This window comes from Chrysemys picta, chromosome 9 (genome assembly GCF_011386835.1).
Source record: "Chrysemys picta bellii isolate R12L10 chromosome 9, ASM1138683v2, whole genome shotgun sequence".
NCBI lineage: Eukaryota > Metazoa > Chordata > Testudines > Emydidae > Chrysemys > Chrysemys picta.
The window spans coordinates 82803872-82819527 of NC_088799.1; the positions used below are offsets into that span (position 1 = coordinate 82803872).

The 15656-nt window shown below is 51.9% G+C and overlaps 1 long non-coding RNA gene across 1 annotated transcript; it reads right to left on the reverse strand.

Moving 5' to 3' along the window:
- Positions 1-1864: 1864 nt before the first annotated feature.
- LOC135973439 (uncharacterized) lies at positions 1865-5086 on the reverse strand. Its single transcript, XR_010590269.1, has 3 exons — positions 4930-5086; positions 4401-4506; positions 1865-4192 (listed from the first exon to the last, which is right to left on the reverse strand). It is a non-coding gene; the product is annotated as an uncharacterized LOC135973439 (long non-coding RNA).
- Between the last annotated feature and the right edge of the window lie 10570 nt (positions 5087-15656).

The window sequence follows — 15656 nt, forward strand, 5'->3', positions numbered from 1 at the left end:
AAAACTCAAAAGAGGTTCCTCCTGGCGCTCACGTACGTGAACCCTAATACTCTCTCAGTCCTCAAAGAGAGACCTCGAGAAGGAGACTTGCTGAAGCAAAGCTACAGGGGTCTCTGAGGTTTCCCTGGCCCTGAGCCCCTGTCCTGCCTGGCTGATGTCAGCATCCCTCTGTGAGGTCACCACCTCCCCAGCACCTTTGACCAATAGGCTGAGGTCCTGCAAAAGGCCTTTGTGATGTCACTGTCACACCCACCCCTCCCCTGCAGTGCTAATGTCCTGTCACAGCACAGGCCAGACACTTTGGAGGTTTGAGCTACTCCCTGTGGATCACCCCGCTCAATGAGTGTTCATTCTAGGAAGCAAGCCGGCTAGACAGTAAAACATCAGAGGCTGCTCCCAATGCTACACTCGGTTTCTCAGAAATGAGTAGACTTTATGGGCAGAAGAGACAGTTAGAGCATCTAATCTGACCCCCTGCATATCACAGGCCTTTCTGCACCATATGGGGCAGGCAGAGCTCTGCCTGGGTGCCGGGGGAATGGGATGGGGGTAGATCAAGGAAAGGGGGGAGGAGAATGGGTGTGAGGGAAAGAGCTTCTGTCCCAGATGAAGGAATTTGGGGGCAGAGGAAAGGACCCTGCTCCACAGAGAGGGGAGAGGGTTTCTGTGAGTGCCAGGGGGCTCCATTTCCCCTTCCACTAGCTCTCCATTTACAGAGAGCCAGAGCAGTACCTGCAGCAGAGAGCGGGAGTTGCTGGTGGCCTCAGAGGCACAGGCCCTGCAGCGCCTCAGGCACCTGGCGCAAGTGCCGCATGATACGGAGCTGGCGCATCACATTGGCCGTGACGTCCTCCTGCTGCAAGGGAACGAGAACCTGTCTGAGACTCAGACGCCTCCGAGGAATCAGGGGGGATTAACGGCCCCTGGAACCAGCAGCATTTCCACCCAGCCCCTGCCCACCTCTGAGGGATGGATTTCCCCTCCTGACCCCCAGGATGGAATCTTGTTGTCCTTCCTAGTGACCTCCAGTGCCAACCCCCCTCCTTGTACGGGGAGCTCCTGCCACATCCCCGTCAGTGCCCCTGACAGCTGTTCCACCTCCAATCCACAGCTCAAGTTCTCAGACCCCTCTCCTCCACCCCCACCCAGGTTGGGTAGGGAGGGGACTGTAGCGGGGGGGGGGGGCAGGAGGGATTCTGGCAGCAGTGAAGTGGGATGTGGGGAGGTTGAGACCTTTCCCCAAGTCACCCCAGCCACTAATGCTGAAGCCGCAGGATGGCAGCCCTGGTGAATGGGATGGATCGGCAGCCCCTGCTGACTAGGGTTACCATACGTCCGGTTTTTCCCGGACATGTCCTGCTTTTCGGCAATCAAACCCCCGTCCGGGGGGAATTGCCGAAAAGCCAAACATGTCCGGGAAAATGCCGGCCGGGCACTTCCCCTCCCGCGGCTGCTCTGCTCCGCTCCTCCCCTCTCAGACTTTAAGAGCCGAGCTGCCCGAGCCAGCGCTACTGGCTTCAGGCAGCCCCCCCCTGCCTCCGGACCCCGAGCTGCCGGCCAGGCACTTCCCTTCCCGGGCTCCAGCTGAGCTGCTCCGCTCCTCCCCTCTCAGACTTTAAGAGCCGAGCTGCCCGAGCCAGCGCTACCGGCTTCGGGCAGCCCCCGCTGCCTCCGGACCCCGAGCCACGGGCCAGGCACTTCCCTTCCTGGTTCCAGCTGCTCTGCTCCGGCGGCTCGGGGGAAGCGCCGGCCGGGGGCGCAGGGTCTGGGGGCTGTCCGGCCAACCGTGAAGCCGGTAGCACTGGGGCAGCCCTTTCCCCATAGCTGGGAGTGGGGAGGAGGGGGCGGGGTTAGGGCGGGGGGAAGGGGTGGAGTTGGGCGGGGCTAGGGGAGGGGAAATGGGCGGGGCCAGGGCCCGTGGAGGGTCCTCTTTTTTTATTTATTAGACATGGTAACCCTACTGCTGACTGAATCCTCCTGTTCTCTCCAGAACGGGTCCAGCCTTGCCAGCAGCAGGACAAGCGTCACCTTCCCATGTGCCTCAGCCCTGCCTGGTCAGACGCCATCACCCGTCAGTCCTTGGCCTCCCAGGCTGCCAATGATGGGAGCAACTCTGGGTGGTGGCTCGGGTGACACAGACACCAGACCACTAGGAATTGGGTGCGGCCCTGTGGGACAGGAGAGTCTTGCAGAGGGCACTTGGGGGACTCTCCTGCCCTTCCCAAGAGCGATAGCACCCTGTCCTAAGAACATAAGTCTGGGATGAGGCAAAGCTTGTCATTAATTAGCCTGGCTAAAGAGCTGGGCTGGAGCTGCTCCAGGGACAAGCTGGCTCGCTCCTGCTCATGGAGGTGAATTCATCTCCCTTCCCAGGAGCACCTGCTCTCCCTTTCATTCCCCACCAGGCTCCTTGTGCCAGGCCAGCGAATGGCCACAGGATGGGAATGAGGCCTGGGCCCCGCCCCAATCTCCTGAGTCTAATGCAGCTGCTCACCTTGTCCCCCATCAGCTGCTGGGTTTCCCCCAGGAGGGAGTAGGTGACAGGGAGAGAGACACACACACACATTTGTCCTTCTGGTTGCAGGGCTTGTGTCCTTCCAATCCCATTGGTGGCTGCACAGTGGGCAGAGTCCTCGCTGCGTGCCCGGCCCAACAGAATTGCAGGGCGTGGTGTGGAACACAGAAAGAGATAGAGAGACTCATCCTCCAGCCGGGGTCAGTCTGAGAGAAATTGGCTGGGGTCCCAGTCTCACTCTTCTAGCAGGTACCATTTCCCAGCTGGGTTCCTTACCCCTCTGGTGCAGCAGCAGCTGGTAGAGCCGGTAAACCCCCTCCCTGGCCTGCCGGCTGATGTCCTTGGCTGGGTCACTGACGGACAGAGCTAGCTGTGCCATGTGGTGACCCATCCTGGGGAATTCCGCTGAGTTCTAATGGACGGGAGAGGGAGAGGGGACTCCATCAGCATTTTCCTGTCAGCTCCCAGTCCCCCCGGGCCAGTCCTTCCCCTCAGCCCCTCTGCAGGAGATGCTAGAGCCAGACCCTTAATTTCCTCTGCCCCCAAGGAAGCCTGGAGCACAGGGCTGTGGGCAGGGCCCTCCATGAGGACTTGCTTCCCCAGCTGCTCCAGGATGACAGGGAGGCATGAACCTGGAGCACAGTCCCCTTAAAAGCCCAGAGTCACCACTTAACTAGGACAAGAAGAACTTGACTCAAGCCAGGCTCACTCTCTGCTCTGACTCTGCCTCCCCAAGAGGAACACTCCTAACCCACAGCCCCTGCAGCAGCAGATCCTACAGCCCGTCGGAGCCAGATCACCTACGCCTGGAGTCAGGAAGCTGGGGTCAGAGGTCACTTATGTCAAACTCAGGGAGGGTGATGGTGAATCTGAGCAGGGCCGTGCTGCTCTTAACGGCCCTGGCTCTCTCTCGCGGCACCCTGGACATGATCCAGTAGTTAATGTGCTGTGGAGAAAGGAGGCAGATCAGGATCAATGGGCAGGTGCACGTATTGTGGAAATGAGACACAGACACACACCCATCCCCAGGGGGCTGAGACATTGTGCGCAGGGTGGAATATCTGATTCATTGATTGCAGAGCTTTGGAAGGGGATTGTTGCCCGCAGGACGATTCTTGAATCCTGCAGGTCACAACTTGTCATTGTCTCTCTAGACTGGAACAATGTTCAGTGTCGGGGCTGGTCCCATCCTCCCTGCACTCCTGATTCCTGAACAATCCCCTCAGAAATCTCAGGGCCTGTCGGAGAGACGGGCTGATTCTCTGGGGCCCTCCTGTTTCTCTAGGAAGGAGCCTGTGACTCTTCTCTGAGGACCCTCTTCTGGATCTCCCAGGAGGGGTTCAGACTCTCACTCCCCAAGCCAGCCAGGGGCCCTGTGGTTAGTGCTCAACACAACCAGGCAGAGCTCTGGCTTGAAGTCCCAGCTCCTTCCTCTGTCCTTTAAGGAGGAAGGGCCTGACACTGCATTGCACTGACTGCCCTGACCAAGGATGCCCACTGGGGGCTCAGCTAGGAGGACAGACTGGAAAATGGATCTAAGAGTGAAGGTAAAATTGCCCCCACCCCTCTCATCGGGCTCACCTCCAAGATGTACTGGAGCCTGTCGGTGTCTGGGGACTCTGCCAGCAGGTTCCCCAGCATGGCGTCCAGGAGGTCTGGCAAGACCCTAGGCAGATCCTGAAAACAAGGGAGAGCCATGGGTCAGAGTTAGGGAAACTGGGGCTACACCTGCCACAGGATGGGAAATGGGGTCTCTGGGAAGCACTGGTGAGACCCCCAAACACATATCCTGGCCTCTCTCATTCACATCTCACTGCAGGCAATTAGCAAGGATTCATGGCAGGATGACAGCTGGCTCTTCAATCCATGACTTTAGCTGATCTACCTGCACTTGGGTGGTGTCCTTCTCCATGCCCAGGGTGAAGACGGCGTGCAGGGCAGCTCGGAGGAGGTGGGTCTCCAGCTCTGGCTCCAGGGCAGGTGTCATGGTGCTGGCAAGAGAGAGGAGCCGGCATTAGACTGTGCAGTGCGGGGATGGGACTGGCACCAACATGCAGGTGAAACTGCAGGGAAATAGGCACAGGCTGGCAAGAATGGAAACTGAGGCACCGAGCCAGGGAATGACAAGGCCAAGGTTTCTCAGACAGACAGTGGCAGGGCAGGAATAGCACCTGTTCCCTGGACCCTGCTGCCCCTCCTGTATCTGATCCTGGGTGTGAGCCTCTCCCCAAAGCCGTTGCAATGTTATTGGAGTGAAAAGAACAGCCCAGCCAGGAGAGAGTGAACCTTCCCCCCCACCTCTGCCAGAGGAACCACCCTTGGGCGGTGACCTGGGAGTGGGAGGGGCAGTGACTCCCAGCCCTGGGCCTGAGCAGCACTGGGGTTAGGGGAACCGGGCCGGAGGGTCTCGGTACCTGAGGTTGCCCACAGCAATCAGGGAGTTAGCGAGGATGGCGCCGGGTGGAGAGTTATCAGGCAGCTCCTCAATGAGCTCCTGTGAGACCCAAAGGAGACAAAGGAGCGTGTGAGATTCGGGCCTCACTGACACTTCCCAGTGAGGAGATTACACAGCCAGGGCCCCACACAGCCAGCAGGATCCCCCCACCTGCCCCCCGCTCCTCCGATTCCTGCCCAATAGTGACTACTCTCCGAATTTCTCCCATCTCTTCTCCCCAGTCTTCAGCCCCAGCAATCCCTGCCCTCTGCTGCCCCTCCAGCACCAACAATCCCCCATCCATTGGCCTGGGGAGACCCCTTCCCCTCCCATATCTCTGTCCTCCCTCCAGCAGCTGGGCACAGTGTCTCGCTCACCACAATCCTCTCCGCCACAGCCGCCTTGCAGCAGTGCGGCTCCAATGTGTCCTGCCCTCTCTGCTGTGCAGCGAGACGCGGGGTGGATGGTGTGCAGGAACACGAGCTGCTGGGCCTCCTCCTGCACCCACCAGGAGTGGGGTTAGGGGAGAGAGAGCCAGTTAGCCAGGGACCTCCCTGCCCCCACACAGCAGCTGCAGGACTCAGGCCTGAATGGGGGATAGTGGGGACCCGCCCATTGTCCAAATCACCCACCACTCCACCACAAGCAGGGTCAGGAACTGGGACAGTGCCTGTGGGGGGAGGAGACCCGGCTGGTGTGTGACAGACACCCCCACCTCTGGGGTCCCAGATCATGGAGGAGAAAGGTCCCCATTAGGGCTGGTGGATCATCAGGGACAAGACCCTCTGCAGGGGGTCAGGTGCTGGGAAGGGGCAGGACAGTCTCGGTTCCAGCACAGCTGGGGTACGTTTGTACCTTTTCTCCACCTTGGAGCTGCTCTCGGCTGTTATTGAGAGTTGCCTCCTCTGTGGCCACGTCCACCCATTCCTCCTCCTCGTCCCCTGAGTCCCTGGCAGTCCCTGCACCAGGGAGAGTGGCCTGCTGCCACTTGGGGGAAGGACAGGGGCACGGTGGGGCAATGTGTCACACCCTTCCCACCTCCGGGACCCAGGGCAGATCGGGCCCCACACTCCCCCCTCTCAGTGATGCCTTCAGCCCCCAACTCCTTCAGGAGCCCATAGCAACGAGACCCCCCCACGCTGTTCTGGACTCCCTGGGAGGTGCCTCCCCCCAACTGGAGCACCAAGGACCAAAGTGGCAGCATCTAGTGTCAGTGGGGTTCATGTGGCTCAAGCCAGACCCCTGGGCTGGGGACCCGCCCCCATAGCACTGATCGAGAGCCTGGGCCCAGGGTGTTCACAGCCCCGCCCTCACCTCTCTCTGAGCCCAGCCTGACTCCTCACCTAGAACAAAGCAGCGGCGTCCATCGGCCTCGCTGCTGCCCGAGTCCCAGGCACTGCTGCTGTCCCATGGGGAGCGGGCCGAGCTGCTGGTGGTGGGACAGGGATCCTCCACCTCCTGCCCTGGGGAGGCTGGAAGGTCCTCACTGACCAGGCAGGGCAATGCCTCCTGCTGGGAATCAGGACTGGGCTCCTGGGGCTGCTGCTGCCCACACAACATGCCCCAGAGTCACCCTGCCCGGCTCCCCTCCTGCGCTGGGTCCTGCCTGCCCAGCCGCAGCCTGGCCCAGCTCCATTTCGACCTGGCCTCTCCCACCTTGGCGCCTGTGCTGGGAGCGGGTTTTCTCCGCCAGAAGGCTGGGCACTTCCACCTCCTGGTGTGGCCGGGAGCTCCTTCCCTGCCAGTGGGGACGGAGGGGCCGCTCTGCTCCTGGGGAAGATGGCAGCTGCTTCCCTCAGGCTCTGGGGCCACCTGCAGAGCCTTCTTCCTGAACATCCTCAGGAGCCTGGCCACCCTGGAACCGAGCGGGGAGCGGGTGTGAGTCTGGGGTCAAAGCAGCCTCTCACTAACCAGCCTGCTTGGTCCCTCCCCATCCCTGCCCCAGCCAGAGCAGCTCCTCCTCCCCGCACAGGGGTGCATGTAATGCAATCTACACGCACTGGCAGGAGTTCATTGCATGATCTGCTTCCTGCTGTTTGGTTCTGGGCTGTTGGAGTACGGGCTTGCAACCATCTGTGCACACATATTATACTAATTGCATCTAGACCACATCTCCCTAGTTTGTTTGTGAGAATGTCCTTATTAACACCAAGATGGATCACATCTACTGTTTACCCACCTCCACTAGGCCCGTAACCCTGCCAAAGAAGGAGCTAGGATTGGTTTGGAATGATTTGTTCTTGACAAGTCCATGCTCACTAGTCCTAAGAACCAAATTGTCCTGTAGGTGCTGACAAACTGATTGTTTAATAAGGAGTTCCAGTATCTTTCCAGGTATGTTAATGGATGGGAAGACGTTCTTTTTCAGGGATCTCTGACGAGAACTGGGGCACAGCACTTAGTTTGTTGAGGCCATAAAATGGAGACAGGCACCTCTTCTCTCCTCCCAGCACCCCAGATACCTAAAACGGTGGGACTCACATCCCTCAATGGGCTTTAAAAAAGACAATGGTTACAATGTGGCCCCGACCATTTCTGGTTTCTGCAGACTAGATGTTTTAGCAAAGTTTAGAATTCCTTGGTGCTCAACACCGTGAAACTTCCCTTTCTCCTTCACAACGGGCTTTAACGCCCCTTATCTCACCCAGGCTCTCGACTGCCCAAAGTTGGAGAATTGTCCCTGTTCCCATTGCAGATCACCCCCCACGACACACACACAGAGTCCTCCTGGTGGTGGGAGGGGAACAGAGGAAAGGACAGAAGATGTAAGAGAGGAAGAGAAAGGAGGGAGGGATGGATGGAGGAAAAGGTAAAACAAAAAGGACAAACCCTAATGTCCCCAGTGATTCTAAGGGACAAAATCCCAGGTGGGGAATAAAATTCGACCACCTTAAGCTAGTGTTTTCCATGCCTAGAATTCAGCTGGCGCCAGATGCATAAGACTGAACAGGTTCCAAACCTCTCAAAGGCTCTTACCTTCTAAACAGGGACGTCTGTTTTCTAGTAAAATCAGGAAAAACAAAAGAGAAAACTCAAAAGAGGTTCCTCCTGGCGCTCATATACGTGAACCTAAATACTCTCTCAGTCCTCAAAGAGAGAGACCTCGAGAAGGAGACTTGCTGAAGCAAAGCTACAGGGGACTCTAAGGTTTCCCTGGCCCTGCGCCCCTGTCCTGCCTGGCTGATGTCAGCATCTCTCTGTGAGGTCACCACCTCCCCAGCACCTTTGACCAATAGGCTGAGGTCCTGCAAAAGGCCTTTGTGATGTCACTGCCACACCCACCCCTCCCCTGCAGTGCTAATGTTCTGCCGCAGGCCAGACACTTTGGAGGTTTGAGCTACTCCCTGTGGATCACCCCGCTCAATGAGTGTTCATTCTAGGAAGCAAGCCGGCTAGACAGTAAAACATCACAAGCTGCTCCCAATACTACACTCGGTTTCTCAGAAATGAGTAGACTTTATGGGCAGAAGAGACAGTTAGAGCATCTAATCTGACCCCCTGCATATCACAGGCCTCCTGTCTACCACAATAGCTACTGTTGGGGTAAACACATTCCAGAAAGGCATCTAGTCTTTATTAAATGACACCAAGAGACGGAGAATCCACCACTTTCCTTGGTAGCTTCTTCCTGTGGTCAATCATCCTCGCTGTTGAATATTTGTGCCTTATTTGTCATAGGAATTTGTCTCTTTTCACCTTCCAGCCATTCCCAAACCTCAGCCAGTATTTGTAGGTGACAAATCTCATGAATTGTCACAGATTGCGGTGTTACTAGAGGGGTTTTTGGAATTAACTGATAAGTCACTGGGACCAGATGGCATTCACCCAAGAGTTCTGAAAGAACTCAGATGTGAAATTGCGGAACTACTAATTATGGTTTGTAACTTGTCCTTTAAATCAGCTTCTGTATCAATGACTGGAAGATAGCCAATGTAACGCCAATATTTAAAAAGGGCACTATTGGTGATCCCGGCAATTACGGACCAGTAAGTCTAATGTCAGTACCGGGCAAATTAGTTGAAACAATTGTAAAGAATAAAATTGTCAGACACATAGAAGAACATAAATTGTTGGGCAAAAATCAACATAGTTTAGGTAAAGGGAAATCGTGTCTTACTAATCTATTAGAGTTCTTTGAAGGGGTCAACAAACATGTGGACAAGGGGGATCCAGTGGACATAGTGTACTTAGATTTCCAGAAAGCATTTGACAAGGTCCCTCACCAAAGGGTCTTATGTAAATTACGTTGTCATGGGATAAGAGGGAAGATCCTTTCATGGATTGAGAACTGGTTAAAAGACAGGGAACAAAGGGTAGGAATAAATGGTAAATTTTCAGAATGGAGAGGGGTAACTAGTGGTGTTCCCCAAGGGTCAGTCCTAGGCCAATGCTATTCAACTTATTCATAAATGATCTGGAGAAAGGGGTAAAAAGTGAGGTGGCAAAGTTTGCAGATGATACTAAAGTGCTCAAGATAATTAAGACCAAAGCAGACTGTGAAGAACTTCAAAAAGATCTCACAAAACTAAGTGATTGGGAAACAAAATGGCAAATGAAATTTAATGTGGACAACGTAAAGTAATGCACATTGGGAAAAATAACCCCAACTATACATACAATATGATGGGGGCTAATTTAGCTACAACGAATCAGGAAAAAGATCTTGGAGTCATCGTGGATAGTTCTCTGAAGACTTCCACGCAGTGTGCAGCGGCAGTCAAAAAAGCAAACAGGATGTTAGGAATCATTAAAAAGGGGATAGAGAATGAGACGGAGAATATCTTATTGCCCTTATATAAATCCATGGTACACCCACATCTTGAATACTGTGTACAGATGTGGTCTCCTCATCTCAAAAAAGATATACTGGCATTAGAAAAGGTTCAGAGAAGGGCAATTAAAATGATTAGAGGTTTGGAAGGGGTCCATATGAGGAGAGATTAAAGAGGCTAGGACTTTTCAGCTTGGAAAAGAGGAGACTATGGGGGGATATGATAGAGGTATATGAAATCATGAGTGATGTGGAGAAAGTGAATAAGGAAAAGTTATTTACTTGTTCCCATAATATAAGAACTCCACTAGTAAGCTCCCTCCAGCCTGACAGTTCACCTTTCAGTACGACCCGTTGTAGTCTCCCCTTTAACCAGTTCCTTATCCACCTTTCAATTTTCATATTGATCCTCATCTTTTCCAATTTAGCTAATAATTCCCCATGTGGAACCGTATCAAATGCCTTACTGAAATCGAGGTAAATTAGATCCACTGCGTTTCCTTTGTCTAAAAAATCTGTTACCGTCTCAAAGAAGGAGATCAGGTTGGTTTGGCACGATCTACCTTTTGTAAAGCCATGTTGTATTTTGTCCCAATTACCATTGACTTCAATGTCCTTAACTACTTTCTCCTTCAAAACATTTTCTGAGACCTTGCATACTACAGATGTCAAACTAACAGGCCTCTAGTTACCCGGATCACGTTTTTTCCTTTTCTTAAAGCTAGGAACTATGTTAGCAATTCTCCAGTCATACGGTACAACCCCTGAGTTTACAGATTCATTAAAAATTCTTGCTAATGGGTTTGCAATTTCATGTGCCAGTTCTTTTAATATTCTTGGATGAAGATTATCTGGGCCCCCCGATTTAGTCCCATTAAGCTGTTCGAGTTTGTCTTCTAACTCAGATGTGGTAATATCTACCTCCATATCCTCATTCCCATTTGTCATCCTACCATTATCTCTAAGCTCCTCATTAGCCTCTGAAAGACTGAGGCAAAGTATTTGTTTAGACATTGGGCCATGCCTAGATTATCCTTAACCTCCACTCCATCCTCAGTGTTTAGTGGTCCCACTTCTTCTTTCTTTATTTTCTTCTGATTCATATGGCTATAAAACCTTTTACTATTGGTTTGAATTCCCTTTGCAAGGTCCAACTCTACATGGCTTTCGGCCTTTCTCACTTTATCCCTACATGTTCTGACCTCAGTAAGGTAGCTTTCCTTGCTGATCACTCCCATCTTCCACTCCTTGTAGGCTTTCTGCTTTTTCTTAATCATCTCTCTGAAATGCTTGCTCATCCAACTTGGTCTACAACTCCTGCCTATGAATTTTCCCCCTTTCTTGGGATGCAGGCTTCTGATAGTTTCTGCAACTTTGACTTGAAGTAATTCCAGGCCTTCTCCGCCTTTAGATCCACAAGTCCTTCAGTCCAATCCACTTCCCTATCTAATTTCCTTAATTTTTTAAAGTTAGCCCTTTTGAAATCAAAAACCCTAGTCACAGGTCTATTTTTGTTTACCCTTCCATTTAGTTTAAACTGAATTAGCTCATGATCGCTCAAACCAAGGCTGTCCCCTACAACCATTTCTTCTAAGAGATCCTCACTACCCACACCAAATCTTAAATGGCATCCCCTCTTGTTGGTTCTTCAACTACTTGGTGAAGGAATCCATCAGCTATCACATCTAGGAAAATCTGAGCCCTATTATATTACTAGCACTTGTCCTCCAGTCTATATCTGGGAAGTTAAAGTCTCCCATGATCACACAATTCCCATTAGTATTTACTTCATTAAAAACATTAAAGAGGTCTCTATCCCTATCCAAATCAGACTCCTGTTCTAACAGACAGCGAACCCCCCAAAGACAGGGATAGAGCCCAGGAATCGAGATGGTGGGGAAATTTCATTGAAACCGTTTCTGTCCGAAAATCCCATTCAAACTAAACCAGTTTCTTTCTTGAAATCATATCAAGTGGCATGAAAATTCTTTGCAAAAATATTTTGTTGCAAAACAAAAGCATCTTCTGTGTCACAAAAAGAACAGGAGTACGTGTTTGTCTCGTCGCACACAAAGAGGAGACACTTAGATCTCAAAAATTAGATAAGATGTTTCAGTCTGAGCTAAGTAGTTGCTGCTCTTAACAATTGCAACATAATAAAATACAAATAAAATAGACTATTTCAGCCATTCTATTATGTCCTAATCTGATCTGAGTAAACATGATAGGACACCTCATCTTATGCACTGCTCCTAGTGACACTCTCCAATAGATCCCCATCCTCCACCTGTCGGGAGGTAGGTAGGAGCGGATTGTTATCCCTACTTGAAAGAGGAGAAGCTAAGGCTGAGAAAGGAGAATTGACTTGTCTTAGGTCACACAGCCAGTCCGTGGCAGAGTTGGGAATAGGACCCAAGAGCCCTGATTTTCAAACTAACCATCGGATCTTGAATTTCAGACATTGAATGACCTGAATAAAGTGCTCTCAAGTGAGTTCCAGACCAGCAAGGGTTCATAGTAATTATTCAGCAAGTATTTTAGGAGAACTGGAATGGTAGAGAAAATAATGAACTGCAGAGAAGCAGCAAAATTTGTCGAACATATGACTGGTTATGACTATTTACTTGGTCTTAAAAGAAAACAACAGATACCTGAGTCTCCTCCCTGTCAATAACGCCCTGCTCAGCCAATCAGGGTAGAGACCGAGGGGCGGGAGGATGAGGGTTCTCACCAGAGAGCCCAAAGGATGGCCCAGGTCACCGCTGGGGATCACTGTCTGAGCACAATTTCAGCCCCACATTTTTCGGTGGACCTCCCACAATGGGAGTTGTAGAGCACCGCCCATGACACACACACACCCCTCCTGGTGGTGGGAGGGGAACAGGGGAACAGACAAAAGAAGTAAGAGATGAAGAGAAAGGAGGGAGGGATGGCGGAAAAGGTAAAAGAAAAAGGACAAACCTAAATGTCCCCAGAGATTCTAAGGGACAAAATCCCAGGTGGGGAATAAAATTTGGCCACCTTAAGCTAGTGTTTTCCATGCCTAAAATTCAGATGGCGCCAGATGCATCAGACTGAACAGGTTCCAAATCTCTCAGAGGCTCTTACCTTCTAAACAGGGATGTCAGTTTTCTAGTGAAATCAGGAAAAAGAAAGGAGAAAACTCAAAAGAGGTTCCTCCTGGTGCTCACGTACGTGACCCCTAATACTCTCTCAGACCTCAAAGAGAGACCTCGAGAAGGAGACTTGCTAAAGCAAAGCCACAGTGGTCTCTGAGGTTTCCCTGGCCCTGCGCCCCTGTCCTGCCTGGCTGATGTCAGCATCCCTCTGTGAGGTCACCACCTGCCCTACACCTTTGGCCAATAGGCTGAGGTCTGCAAAAGGCCTTTGTGATGTCACTGCCACACCCACCCCTCCCCTGCAGTGCTAATGTCCTGCCACAGGGCAGACACTTTGGAGGTTTGAGCTACTCCCTGTGGATCACCCCGCTCAATGAGTGTTCATTCTAGGAAGCAAGCCGGCTAGACAGTAAAACATCGCAAGCTGCTCCCAATGCTACACTCGGTTTCTCAGAAATGAGTAGACTTTATGGGCAGAAGAGACAGTTAGAGCATCTAATCTGACCCCCTGCATATCACAGGCCTCCTGTCTACCACAATAGCTACTTTGGGGGCAAACACATTCCGGAAAGGCATCTAGTCTTTATTAAATGACATCAAGAGATGGAGAATCCACCACTTTCCTTGGTAGCTTCTTCCTGTGGTCAATCATCCTCGCTGTTGAATATTTGTGCCTTATTTGTCATAGGAATTTGTCTCTTTTCACCTTCCAGCCATTGGGTCTTGTTCTGCCTTTCTCTGCTCGATTAAAGAGCCCTTTAATACCCAATATTTTCTCTCCATTAAGGCACTTCAACACTTCAGTGAAGTCACCTTTCAATCTTCTTTTGATAAGCTAAACAGGTTGAGCTCTTTCAATAGCTCACTAGAAGGCATTTTTCTCCAGCCCTCAGAACATTTGGTGGCTCTTTGCTGCCCAAGTCCAATTTCTAGGACCATCTTTTCCAAAGGAGGACACCAACACTGGAGGCAGTATTCCAATAGCAGTCTCACTGCTGCTGTGTCACCTCCCTATCCTACTCACGGCTCTGCTCCTACGTCTAATGATGGCTTTAGCCCTGTTCACCACAGCATCACACTGGGAGCTCATGTTGAGTGGCTTTTCCACTCTGGCCCCTAAATCCATTTCAGAGTCACTGTTTTCCTGGATACACATCCCCATTCTGGAGGTGTGGCCGGCGTGCCTTGTTGCCACGCATAGGACCTTGCATTGGGCTCTGCTCAAACTTGTTTTCTTTGAATGGGTCCAGCTGGCTGAATGAGCCAGATCGCTCTGTATCACTGCCCTCTCCCCATCAGGAATTACAACTCTGCCTGTATTTTGTCACCCTCCGAATCTTATCCGCAGTGATTGTATGTTTTCTCCCAATTCATTGATAACAATTATTTTTAAAAATTAGTCCTTGAGAGCTTCTTCAGACCCTTAGTACCCAGGACCTGCTCCCCACATCACAGTGAGAAATGCTGTCCAGCCCTGCTGGTACATAGGGGATAAGCACAGAACAAACGTACCTTTGGGAGCTGTGTTGTCCATAGGCTCTGAACAACATGTGGGGGTCAGCAGATTACAAACGCACAACAGACCTGTAGTGTAGACAGGTCCCAACTGTGTCTCGGTTTCCCACCCTGTAAAATGGGGAGAACAAACAAAACCTTGATTAGCTCCATTTGATAGCTGGGGAAACCGAGGCACCCAGCGGTGCAGAGACTCGCGCATGGTCCCAAAGCCAGGAATAGAAAACAGCAGATCTGACAGCCAAGCCTGGGACCTAACCCTGGTTTTCCTGGCCTTGCTGCTCTAAGTTTAGTCATAGCCTCCATGTCTTTTCCCCCGTGTCCCTTAACCCGACGTCACTGCAGAAGAGAGATTTTCTGGTAGCCAACTGGCTCTCCTGCATGTGGACGTCGTTCCAAAAGACATGCTCTGGCTCAGTCCCATGCTATGGTTGGCTGAAGGAACCACTTGGTCACATTCTAGCCCTGAGTTATACAGGAGGGGCGACTAGATGCACATAATGGTCCTTTCTGACCTGAACCTCTATCAATCGCTACATTTTCTGCTGCTAGGAAGAGAACTCTGGACCTATTTTCTCTCATTCACTTTCAGTCAGAATAATTTCAATCCAGGCCAAAGGATTTCCTCTTTCATTGTGTCTTCAGCACCTTTGCGAGCAACCAGTTACTGTTACCCACAGGTTTCCAGTTTCAACCTGTCCCTGGTTGAGATGGCCAGGAAAGGGATTGGAGCTCTGGCCCAGGTGATGCAGCTCCCTAGGGTGAAGGGAATAAGTGTGGGGGTCACGTGACAAGACGCAGCCTGTGACTAGGACCCAGGCCTGCTGAGAGATAGAAGGGCAGCCTGTGCTCAGCCAGGAGAGAGACCCCAAGGGAAGCAGGCATGGGAGGGGCTTGGAGAGTCCTTTAAAGGTCAGGGACAAGCTGGGAAGGGGCCAGGCTGAGCACTAAGGACAAGGCCCTAGGAGGGAAAGACAGGGCAGTTTAGGAGATGGGGCAGATAGTCCAGTTGGTTTCGGCTCCCAGGACCAGACACCCAGAGGTGAAGGTGATTGTCGGGGCTTCTGTCCTTCTTCCCCAGTGTAGATTTGATAGTGGAGAAGACTGATGCCGTAAGGGGGAAGTGAGTTACCCCAAGGTCACCCAGTGAGTTTATATCACAAATGCATAGTCGGAAGTATCCAATAGAAACATGGATTTTCCAGTCTCTTCTTTCTAGGAGTCCCCAGGGCTAAGGTAAAACCCCTGCTGCCCCTCCCCATTCTGCTCACCTCCAAGATGTGCTGGAGTTTGTCTGTGCTG